General features: G+C 41.0%; 1 protein-coding gene across 3 annotated transcripts in view; it reads right to left on the bottom strand.

Moving 5' to 3' along the window:
* ppargc1a (peroxisome proliferator-activated receptor gamma, coactivator 1 alpha) overlaps positions 1-12635 on the bottom strand; it is a 569866-nt gene that overhangs the window by 84844 nt on the left and 472387 nt on the right. The window lies entirely within an intron of this gene.

Raw genomic sequence — 12635 nt, 5'->3', positions numbered from 1 at the left:
GGTTCCTCATGGAAGGTTGGTTAAGAAGGTTCAACTGTTGGGTATAAATGCAGGAGTAGCAAGATGGATTCAACAGTGGCTGAATGGGAGAAGCCAGAGGGTAATGGTGGATGGGTTTTTTTCGGGTTGGAGGCAGGTGACTAGTGGGGTGCCTCAGGGATCGGTGTTGGGTCCTTTCTTGTTTGTCATGTACATCAATGATCTGGATGAAGGTGTGGTAAATTGGATTAGTAAGTATGCAGATTATACCAAGGTAGGGGGTGTTGTGGATAATGAAGAGGATTTCCAAAGTCTACAGAGTGATTTAGGCCATTTGGAAGAATGGGCTGAAAGATGGCAGATGGAGTTTAATGCTGATAAATGTGCGGTGCTACACCTTGGCAGGACAAATCAAAATAGGACGTACATGGTAAATGGTAGGGAATTGAAGAATACAGTTGAACAGAGGGATCTGGGAATAACCGTGCATAGTTCCTTGAAGGTGGAATCTCATGTAGATCGGGTGGTAAAGAAAGCTTTTGGTGTGCTGGCCTTTATAAATCAGAGCATTGAGTATAGAAGCTGGGATGTAATGTTAAAATTGTACAAGGCATTGGTGAGACCAAATCTGGAGTATGGTGTACAATTTTGGTTCGCCCAATTATAGGAAGGATGTCAACAAAAATAGAGAGAGTACAGAGGAGATCTACTAGAATGTTGCCTGAGTTTCAACAACTAAGTTACAGAGAAAGGTTGAATAAGTTAGGTCTTTATTCTCTGGAGCACAGAAGGTTAAGGGGGGACTTGATAGAGGTCTTTAAAATGATGAGAGGGGTAGACAGAGTTGATGTGGATCAGCTTTTCCCTTTGAGAAAAGGGAAGATTCAAACAAGAGGACATGACTTCAGAATTAAGGGACAGAAGTTTAGGGGTAACATGAGGGGGAACTTCTTTACTCAGAGTGTGGTAGCGGTGTGGAATGAGCTTCCAGTGGAAGTGGTGGAGGCAGGTTCGTTGGTATCATTTAAAAATAAATTGGATAGGCATATGGATGAGAAGGGAATGGAGGGTTATGGTACGAGTGCAGGCAGGTGGGACTAAGGAAAAAAAGTTGTTCGGCATGGACTTGTAGGGCCGAGATGGCCTGTTTCTGTGCTGTAATTGTTATATGGTTATATGGTTTTATGGTTAATAATTTTTATTAATAACCACAAAATACATTTTAAAACATAACTACAAATAAAATATAAAACAAACAAATCATGGTGTGGAATTGGGAATGGGAAAATCCTTGATGTGCTCATGAATTATTAAATCAAGTTAAATTTAAGAGGCTGGATATTGAACTTATTTAATGGGATTTTTCTCTCAATCAAGATAAGGAAGCATGCAAAACTACTGAAAGCACAGTTCCCTTGCCAAATAAAAAGTATGATGCTTTTACCATCCTGAATTGATCTCCATAGCTTTAATCAATTACTATTTTTATACCTGCAGAACCAGTAAACTGTGAAGCATACCCTGGCTTCTTTGTAAAGTTGTATACTTCAAAAATAGAACAGCATAAAGAAATGGCTTCTGATGCGGTCCTTAGCAATGAGGAAAATCCTTAAACACTGGTAAGTAAATGAGTTTCTATCAAGAGGACACATATAGCGCTGGAGTTACTCTTGCAATCCGTGTCCTTTTGTGTGAACCACCTTCTGCAGTCCCTTGTTTCTAGATTCTGAAGTTCTTTAAAAAATGTATTTTAATTACTGTTCATAATTAACCCCATCCACAACTTTCTTCATCGGTTACACTATGGTCTCATTGTGCCTTCATGTGTAACTTTGAGGCTTGAAACCAGAAGCTATTTTCTACAACGTTCAATGTGTAGTTCTTGCATTTAATTTCCATATCTGAATTCTCAATTAGTAATCTTGACATGGTAATCTGCAATTGCACTTTATTTCCACTTTCTCTCTTTGATCATGTAATCATATTGAGGTGAGGGAATTAGCCATATTTGCATTTGCAAGAAACCATTGGCAATAGTGCTGATTCAGGACCAAGAATCACTAGTTAATGAACTGTTACCAAAATGGAAGATTTGTCCAATAGGAATTGGCAAAACCTTTCCACTCTGAATATTATTTATAGTCTCTCTTTCTCAATTTTGAGCCCCCCCCCCCCCCCCCCCCCCAATCTTTGACAATGCATATGGCGCAAGCACAGTTGGCTTTTCTTGACCATCATTCATTATGTGATTCTTGATTTTAACAGTCATCACTCTTTTGCAGGACTATCAGTCAACTCAGTTTGTTCCATAAATGTTTGAGCAACCTTGCTGTGTGTAAATTAGACATCCTACTTCCTATGTTATTACACACCAGACAGTACTTCATAGACTGTGCAGTGCTTTCAAACATGATGTGAAAATGGCTCTATAAATATGGGGACTTATTTCTTCTTTAAATAAAAATGGAGCTTGGTGCTTCAAAGATGAATGATCAAATTGAACCTCAGCAGTGCATAAAGAGGATTCATTCATAAAACATTGTTGCAAGCAATACAGCATCGGGATTAAGAATTTGTGCAAAGACAATAAACTTTTCAGTGCTTGTCAGCATCAATCATTTTTTATCCTTTTCAAGTGCTTGATATTTCTTCAACACAATTGTTCTTTTACAGAAAAAATAATAATTCTCTACACCAACAAAATGTTAAATGGTTAAAATAAAGTCCTTTGTAGAGATTCTTACAGGCTGAGGATCCACTCTCAAGGCTTACTGTCACTGAAACCTATGAATTACTGAAAATTGATTCAATTTGTATCAGTAACAAAAGGTCACTGTGTTCAATTTAAACTTGATTCATTTATAAATTGTAAAGGAACACCTGTAAGTAAAAATGATCCTATCTGGATCAGTCGCTTTAGCAGTGATTTCGAACACCAAAGTGCTGATTATCAAATAACTTATCGGTTATCTTAAGGCTTTGTTCTGAACCAGGTTTAACTTTAACTATAAAGGACAACCAAAGGCTGAAGCAAAATAGGAAACGTTTGCTTTTATTTACTGAATTGTTCCATGATATTATACATTCTTAGTAAAAAAAAACAGACAATTAATCATTTGTTTAAAAAAAATTAATAGCAGAGGAACGCTGTGTTGGCACATTATTTAAAAATCTATTTATTCTCCAGGGTGGTATCCCACTGTAAGATAAACATGCAAAAGCAACACCATTGGAAGCATCAAACTTGCCCTCTGATAGAATTGACTCTACCCCTCACATGATAATGCACTGTTAACAGGCGTGTGCTTTTATAATGTTGCTTTTGTACCTGCCACAACCACGTGTCTGGCAGCTCATTTTCCATATATGTACCCCCTTTGTTAACAGTAAACTAAACAGCATAACATTTAAAAGCCATAACATTTTGATTTTGTGTTTGGATATGTAAAGACAATTATAGACTTTCTGAATACATCTTAGAAATCTTGATCATAACATCAATAAGAAATTGCATTTTGATGGCACCCTTAATTCTGAACAACATTTCAAAGTATTTAAGAGGTATTTAAGATTTTTCTGGATTGACACCGGGATAAGCGGGGAATGAAGGGATGTGCATCATGTATAGATTCTTTCAACTTGGCATCATGTTTGGCATTGACTTTGTAGACTGAAAGACCTGTTCCTGTGCTGAACTGTGCTATGTTCCATGTTCTGAGTGAATTATAATGGGTTAACCAGATAAAAGGGGATGTTGAGCGAGTAGAGCCATCAGGCCAACTGGCCTTAATCAGACAGCAACGGTTTACATTAGGTCTAACAGAAGGGATGGAAATGGTAGTGGTGTGGTTGCTGTAGATTAATTTACAGAATATTGTGTGGCAATAATTGCACGCACTGTTGTCAGACATAACTAAAAGGAAATGGAAGGATTCATGAGACCAGAGTGGAAGAAGTACAAAGTTCTCATGTTCTTGTAACTAGCAAGAGGTTAAATTATCCTTGTATCCTTATAGTGGAGTAGGAAGTTAGAGAAAGTAGGGTGAAGTGGTGCCATTGTGGACTTATGAGGGGAGGAGTGATGGGTTAGCAGAATGTTTATTATGGGACAGGGTATAAACAGCAAAGTTTCAGGAAAACCAAAGGTTTTAGTGTGTGAAGAGCAGGAAACCACTTGGGACAGGGACTGGGAAACTAGTCCCAGTGTTTATTCTTGATGCCGTATTTTGTCAAATACAGGCTCTCACACACAAGCATATAATTCAGCGTCTTTGTTCACTTATGGACAAGGATCATAATGGAGTCTAGCGTTGAGTGGTCCTGGTTTAAATCTGACATCCATGTTCGTGAACCATCCATCACTCTGTTGATCATTGAAAGTACATTGATGATAATTGGTTGAGAAAGTATGTCCTGCTGTTTGTTGACAGGATATTCCTGGACAAATTTCCTCTTTGTCAGGTGGAATACATTGTTGTACCATTGGAGCATTACCTGGATCTCCAGTACAAACCTTCAGCGGCACAGCAAGGATATAAAACTGGCCCCAAGTTCATTTTAAATAATAACCATTCCAATTGTGTTTGGTACCATAACCTGTTCCTACCTCTGGTGCACTTATTCATTCTTGATATCGTGGAGTGAACTGAATTGACTGAAAACTGGCTTAGCATGCAAAAGAAAGAGCTAAATGATTACACAACCAATAGATCAAATGAAAGCTTTGTACCCCGGCCACATATAGTCGTGATTGAAAGCAGACAATTAAACAGCTAAAAGGAAGGGGAGGCTGCGATAATATTTTCATCTTCTTTGATGGTGGGACTTCGCCTGCGAGCACTAAAAATGAGCCATATAAATCATAGCCACATGCAGTCCGTAGTACTGAATAAATGATCCATCTCCTTTTCTTCCTGAAATCCCCACCACCACAGAAAACAATCACCTGCCAATTAAATTTGCTGAAAATGATAGCTAGGGACAGGAGAGGGAGGGAGAGGGAGAGAGAGGGAGAGAGAGAGGGAGAGATAGAGAGAGATGGAGAGAGGGAGAGAGAGAGGGAGAGGGAAGAGAGGGAGAGAGGGGAGAGAGAGGGGAGAGGAGAGGGGAGAGAGGGGAAGAGAGGGGAAGAGAGGAGAAGAGAGGGGAAGAGAGGGAAGAGAGGGGAAGAGAGGGAGAGAGAGGGGAAGAGAGGGGAAGGAGAAGAGAGGGGAAGAGAGGGGAAGAGAGGGGAAGAGAGAGGGAAGATGGAGGGAAGAGTGGGGGAGAGGGGGAGGGGGGGGGGGGGGGAGGGAGAGAGAAGGAGGGAGGGGGGGGAAAGAGGGAGGGGAGGGGAGAGGGGAGAGAGAGAGAAGAGGGGGGAGAAGGGAGAGGGAGAGGGGGAGGAGAGGAGAAAGGGGAGAGGGGAGAGAGAGAGGGAGAGAGATAGCAATGGATTCAGCAAAAGCTATAATATCAGGCGCCATCCCAAAGGTAGGACTGAAGACCTACGCTACAGAACTAATTCTATTGGTGAGATCACAGGCAGACTTGACAACTGTTTCGCTGAACACTTGTGCTTGCTCTGCCAGGGCCTATTGGATCTGCCGGTTGTTAAACGCTTTAACAATTCTTCCCATTCCCATACTGATCTTTCTGCCCAGGGATTCCATCATTACCAAAATGAGGCCACATGCAAACTGGAGGAATGGCACCTTGCGTTCCTTAGGTAGCTTATAACCAAATGTCATGAAAATGGAATTCTCCCATTTTAGGTAACTCATCAAAACTACACCTCCACCGCGTCCCACCTGGACATCAGCGTCTCTTCTTCCTGAGGAGACTGAAGAAGGTCCATCTGTCTCCTCAGATCCTGGTGAACTTCTACCGGAGAGAGGGAGAGGGAGAGGGAGAGCATGGATCACCAACTGTATCACAGTATCAGGCACCATCCCTGCTCTGTCTCCTGACCGGAAGGCACGCTGCAGAACTGGTTGAAAATTGAGATCGCATCACCGGTTCCACGCTCCCCCCCATTGTTTCTGTCCAACGCTTGCGCTGTCTGCGGCCAGGGCTCAGCATTGGATCTGCTCTCACCCCAACCGACTGTTTAACCTCCTACTTCCGGGAGGCCCATACTGTCTCTCCGTTGCCGAACCATCAGGTCGAGGAACAGCTTCTTTCCGGCGGCTGTCACTCTACTAAACAACGTACCTCGGTGACTGCCAATCACCCCCCCCCCCCGGAACTTGACACTTATTATTTATTTTTTATTCAAATCGTTTGCTATGTCGCTCTTCAAGGGAGATGCTAAATGCATTTCGTTGTCTCTGTACTGTACACTGACAATGACAATTAAAATTGAATCTGAATCTGAATCTGAATCTGAAATCTGACTCGCACCTATTTCTCCTCTCCCTTCCTCCAGCTTCACAATTCACAACTCTTCAATCTTTATCTTACACCTTTTGTCTTTTCATCACTGGCCTTTGTCCTACCATCTGCCTATCACCCCCACCCTCCCTCTGTTGGGTCCAGCTTTTTCTTGCCCACCCTTCCCCACCCCGACCGCAACCAGTCTGTAGAAAGGTCCCAACCAGAAACGCCACCTATCCATGATACACCATTTCACACCTCAAATCTTTACAACATCTGTAACCCACGTCAGCAGTGTGATGGAACACCCTCCACTTGCCTGCATTAGTACAGCTCCAACAATTCTCAAGAAGCTGAACATCATCCAAGCCAAACCAATCTGCATGGTTGTCACCCATCCACCATCCTCAACATTCATTCTCTCCACCACCAGTGCACAGAAGCTGCAATGTGAACCATCTACAAAGTACATTGCTGTTATTCACTCAGGCTAATCTGACAGCACCTCCGAAAACTGCAACAACAAGATTAACCAGGACACCAGGCACACGGGAACACCACCATTTGCAGGTTCCCCTCCAATTTACATTTTATCCTGGTTTGGAATATTACCAGTCCTTTATTGTTACTGACTGTAAATCCTGGAATTCCCTATTCATCGGCTATTTTCACCATGTTATTTCACCAGAAAGACTGCAGCCAGTCATGAAGGCAACTCTCTACCATCTTCTTGAAGACAATAAGCGATATATGCTGGTCTTGACAGCAATGCCCAATCCTGAAAATAACACATTTCCCATCATGAACAGTGAGCTTTCAAGGAGATATCTCCCCTTGGCAGATATTTATGTGTTCATCGTAATTTACCGCTGTTTGTGACAGGTCTACCTTGTTGGTATACATAATGTGTGAAGTTTTGGATCAGACCCTTCTTCAGACCCGACCTTCAGTCTCGACCCAAAACTTCACCCATTCCTTCTGTCCAGAGATGCTGCCTCTCCCACTGAGTTACTCCAGCTTTTTGTGTCAATCTGTGGAATGGTAAAGATTGGATTTCATCACCACAGGAACTTTTTCATGGTCATCCCAACCAAACTGTCAAAGCATTTTCATCCGACACTGGTATATTGGCGAGAACTCGATTGCATGCCTTCCTTCCTTGCTGGTTATGTCCTTCGTGAGCCATCCAGTTCAATAATAGATGGGAGTCCACAGCCACTCGTGGTGTGGCACGGTGGCGCAGCGGTAGAGTTGCTTCCTTACAGTGCATCAGCGCCAGAGACCCGGGTTAGATCCCAACTACGGGTGCTGTCTGTACAGAGTTTGAACGTTCTTCCCGTGACCTTGTGGATTTTCTCCGTTATCCTCGGTTTCCTCCCACCTTCCAAAGACGTCCAAGTTTGTAGGTTAATTGGTGGTGGGTGCGGGCTCAGTGGGCCGAAGGGCCTGTTTCCATGCTGTATCTCTAAACTAAACTGAACTAAACCCTCTTGGTGATGGAACTTCTCCACACAGAGTATACCCTTGAGCTTGTTATACCCAGGGCAACTTCAAAATGATGATTAAAACAGAAAAGATATGACATATCATTTATTTTGTGACTCTTTGGATTTTAAATGAAGATTGGACCTAACAGTGTATTTTAATGTTGAAATCGTCAATGTTTCTGGAGTAATTGAGAAACAACCCATTTGGATCATGAGTGTAAGCACCACTTGGGTTCACATGTGGTAAGTTCTGAAGATATCAGGATCTGTCCTATTATCAGTATGTGGGCTGCGAAGAATAAATGCTGTACCATAATAAATGTTATGGCTTCAGGTGTTTAAGTCACTTGTCTGGTCAGGACCCTACTTATCAGACACACCGGGAAAATGTCAATGCAGGAGTCATTTTCAGGCACAGCCGAGTTTATTCATGTGTTCTGACATACATATGAATGCAGACCATATTAGCAGTCTGCGCATATGGGTGGGCTTGAAACAATCAACAATGAAAACTAAATTGTGCTGTGCTTTCAATATTTTAGTTGTAACATGTTTAGGCAAATTTCACCCTTGTCCAAGGTATAAAATAAAATAGATTATCTCAGAAGAAAACTAGCTCATATCAGATTACCATTTTCATTGGTAAGGCTTATACATGTATAATAATACAATGATGTTGCTAACATGGAAATTAATTTATGAACACCAGTTATATACAAAAGCAGAACAAATCATTTTCTTCTTTTGAAACAGCAAAGATACTCTGTTTTTAAAAAAAAAAAGGTGTGCTAGATCTGGCCAATTTACACCATGCAGGAAATGCAATATATTTAAACGTTCTCTTAAAGATGAGACTTGTATTCACTACAAATGTCCAAGACAAAACAGAAATTATTAAATGGCTTTGTAACTAAGCCTGAGAGTAGGTGAAGGAATACAAAACTCAAAAGGCTCTAAAACAATCTTACTCTCTGGCTAAATATAGCACACTGAAAAGGCTTACCTTGTGTATTACTGGCACATCAGAGCATACATAATACAGGAGGGAACAAATTTGACCATTTTAACAACTTAACCATTGCACTATTTTTGCAAAGCAGATATTGCTGTACTTCATCCAAATTTGCACACACTGGGTTTAGAATGTCTAATGTTGAAGGCTATTTTGAAATACGTTCCATAGCTATGAATTTGCAACTTGATTGACAGTGCCAAGGCATTTTTAATCACTTTTTCACACTCAATGGAGAATATACTGGCTTGTTGTAAGGCAGCTGACCTGCTGCCACTGTGCATTTGGATTGTAACCACAGTACACTGTGTCCTCTATGACAGAACTGAAGGCCCTTTATAATTAGATTGACCATTTGTCTCCAGTTTTAGTGGATCAGAAATTCAGCAGGATGATAGCAATTGCCCTTTAGCAGATAAAAGCACAGCCAAATTGCAGTGGATTAGGTAGCACATGCTTCAGCGTAGGTGGGCGTGTACTGAACACTGAAACTTGAGGACTGCCAAATGAAGTGGTAATGAATGTGGTGGAATGTTTGCGTCACTGGGCTGTGACCTGCACATTTGTAATATCCACATCATGTGCCTGGGAGTGGAAGACAGTGGCTGCGAGAGCGGTTAAACATTCGAGTTGACACAACAGCTGTTTCATCCCAATTCAAACACATAAGCAAAGACACAGTTGAAACAGGATCTAATTAGTTCTGTGCAGAAACACATGGACAATCTGAACAAATGCAACAAATAAATCATAAGAAAACATCCTTTCCAAACTCTTGAAACAGCAGATTTTGAAACATTTGCTCGATGAAAAGTTTAGTTTGCATTAATACAGCAATTCTTCTGGAATTGCTTATGACGAAGCAAAGTAAAAATATATATTTTTAATGATGAGATGCTTTGGTCTAACCTAGTGCACAGTGCCAGGGAGCACATTAGTGAAATAAATCCTACTTTCACTTGCCACCCTGCTTTCAATATTTCATCCACTTATTTGACAATTGCTGCCTGCTAAAGTGGAAAAAATAAAATCAATATTCAGTAATTTCACCTTAATTTTTTTTCAAGTAGCTGTTATTCTGTCAGAAATAAATTTAGTTTTTCAATGACAGCATGTTCTGAAATCAACTTTCTTCTGATTAGAAATGAAGGTGCCACAAATCATGGACCATCTACATCATTGCCATGGCATGTATAGAATCTTTACCTTATGAACTTCAAAGCAACGTGCCAGTGCCATGCACGCAAAAACAAATGGAAAATGGACAACATTTCAGCTAAAAAAGTGGAGACACAAGACACTGTAGATGCTGGAATCTGGAACAATAAACAGTTTGCTGGAGGAACTCAACATTTCGGGTTGAAACCCTACATCAGGTAAATGATCAGAGATGCTGCCTGTCCTGCTGAGTTACTCCACCATGTTGTGTCCACCTTCGATTTAAACCAGCATCTACAGTTGTTTCCTACACACATCAGGTAAATGATGTTCTGTTGACTTTGGGAACAAATACTAAGTCCTCAGCCCAACTTTGGATTTTTACAGACTATAAAAGGAATTAGATCATTGGCCTACTCCTTATAAGGGGTATGCATGAGAGCTTGGAACCTAATACCTTAAGTTTCCACATGCACAAGGGGAAACTAATATGTCATAGCTGAACTGAATTAGATGAAACCACACTTGATTGGCTGACATAGCAGCAGTGGGCCACATCATTCAGTCCAACAAAGTTCTTTCTGTCTGGGATTCAGCAACCTTGACTGATGTGGCTAATTGGCTTCTTGTCTCCCTCCAAAACAAAGTTTTAACCTAAAAGGCCTAACCCTGTAATCTGTAAACATCAGCAGGATTAACAGCAATGGTCATAAGAAGCTTAATAACATAAAATAGAATTATGAGTGGGCTCCACAATTTAATAAAATCATGATTGACCCCAACCTTGCCTCAAAATACTTTTCTACACTCTTCTCATACTCATACTCATACTCATTACAAAATTCTTAAAGCTCTCTAATTCTAATTAATCTCTATTGGGGAAATAAGATCCCACCATATATCCTGCCCATCCCCCTCAGCATTTTATTTTTTTCCCAATGTGGATAGTTCTACATTTTCAATGTTTTGTTTCATATACCAACTTCCTGTCCATCCAAGTTATCCACAACTGTGCAGACGCTTCTCAACTTGCAAACACATCTGTCTTTGTATTAGCAGCAAATCTGGTTGATGGGACTCAATTATACCATCCTAATCATTAATACTCATTATAAATGGTTGATGTCCCAGCATTGATCCCTGTGGCACACTAGGAGTTACCAAATGACAATCCAAAAATAACCTATTTATCTGTACTATCTATTTTGTGTTAGTTAACCACCCCCTTGTTCATGCCGGAATATTATCCCAACCTCAAATGAACCTATTTTGGTGTGGGAACCTTTTATATGTCATCTTGTCAAACCATTTCTGGAAATCGGAATACAATCATTTCCATCCCCCCTATTAGTTACATCTCAAAAAACTCTCACAGATTTGTCAAAGACAATTTCCCTTTCCTTAATCCATGTTCTCTGCTTGTTGTCTAATGGCTTTCTAAATATGCTACTGGTACCTCCTTATCAATGAATCCAGTGACAGGTTTGGCTAATTATGGATTTCTATCTCACCAATTATCTTTGGACTCTTTCCAGCCCTTTAGAGTCGTATCATCTTTAGACGGTGTGGATAGAGACCTGGAAGGTGACTGATTTGTCCCATGCAGGCCAATGGTGTCCATCTAAGCTAGGGAACCACAGGCCACTGCTCACATTTGGAACCTTATCCCTCAAACTTTATTTCTTGGCCATAGGAGACTGAAGAGTGACTTAGTATGTGGTTTTCCCATGTAGAGGGTATGATTTGACCCTGGGATTTGCATGCAGGCCAAAGTGTCCAAAGCTTTTCAATTTCACTGTATCCCTCTCCTCCCATGAGTGGTTAGTATGTACTCATGTAGGGTATGATTTGCTGGGATAGCATGCTAAAGGTTTTTTTTCACTGTATCTTGGCCCATGTGACTAATATACTAATAAAGTAAACCTGCCAAATGCCTTTAAAAAAATTATTATTATTATTGCACCTGCCTCAACTACATCCTCTGACAGCTCACTCCATATTTGGTTCACCCTTTGTGTGATGAAGTTACCCCTCAGGTCCCTCGCAAATCTTTTCCCTCTCTCCTTAAACCTATACCCCCTAATTTTTTTATTCCACTTCCTTTGGAAAAATACTGTGTGCAGTCACTCTATTGATACTCCTCATGACTTTATACATCTCCCTTAGGTGACTCTTCAGTCTCCTATGCGCCAAGAAATAAAGTCCTAGCCTGCTCACCTGATCCTGTTCCTCAGAATCCCCACCAGTAACTGTCAGTGGCCTGTGGTTCCCTGGTTTCTCCTTGCCACCATTCTTAACCCATGGTACAACATTTAGTCACCTTCCAGTGTCCTGGATCATCACCCGTGGCTAAAGATGATACGAATATCTCTGCAAGGGCCTCTTCCCTTGAATTCCAGAGTCCAAAGATCCCCTTGGTGAGGCCCTGGAGATTTATCCATCTTAATGTGCATTAAGACCATCAAAACCTCATTGGTAATTTGAATATGATCCAAGCCATCACAAATGTTTCAAATCTTTAGTTTCCATGACCTTCGCAGTAAAAATTGAAGATAAATATTCACTACAATCACCCACATCTTCTCTGTGTCCTGTACTTCTATGCTCACTCCCCCAAGAATAGAGTTTACCTGGTCCTCACCATT

Source organism: Leucoraja erinacea, chromosome 1 (genome assembly GCF_028641065.1).
Source record: "Leucoraja erinacea ecotype New England chromosome 1, Leri_hhj_1, whole genome shotgun sequence".
NCBI classification, from domain to species: domain Eukaryota; kingdom Metazoa; phylum Chordata; class Chondrichthyes; order Rajiformes; family Rajidae; genus Leucoraja; species Leucoraja erinaceus.
The sequence above is the reverse complement of the archived record's forward strand: the minus strand, read 5'-3'. Positions and strand labels throughout refer to the sequence as shown.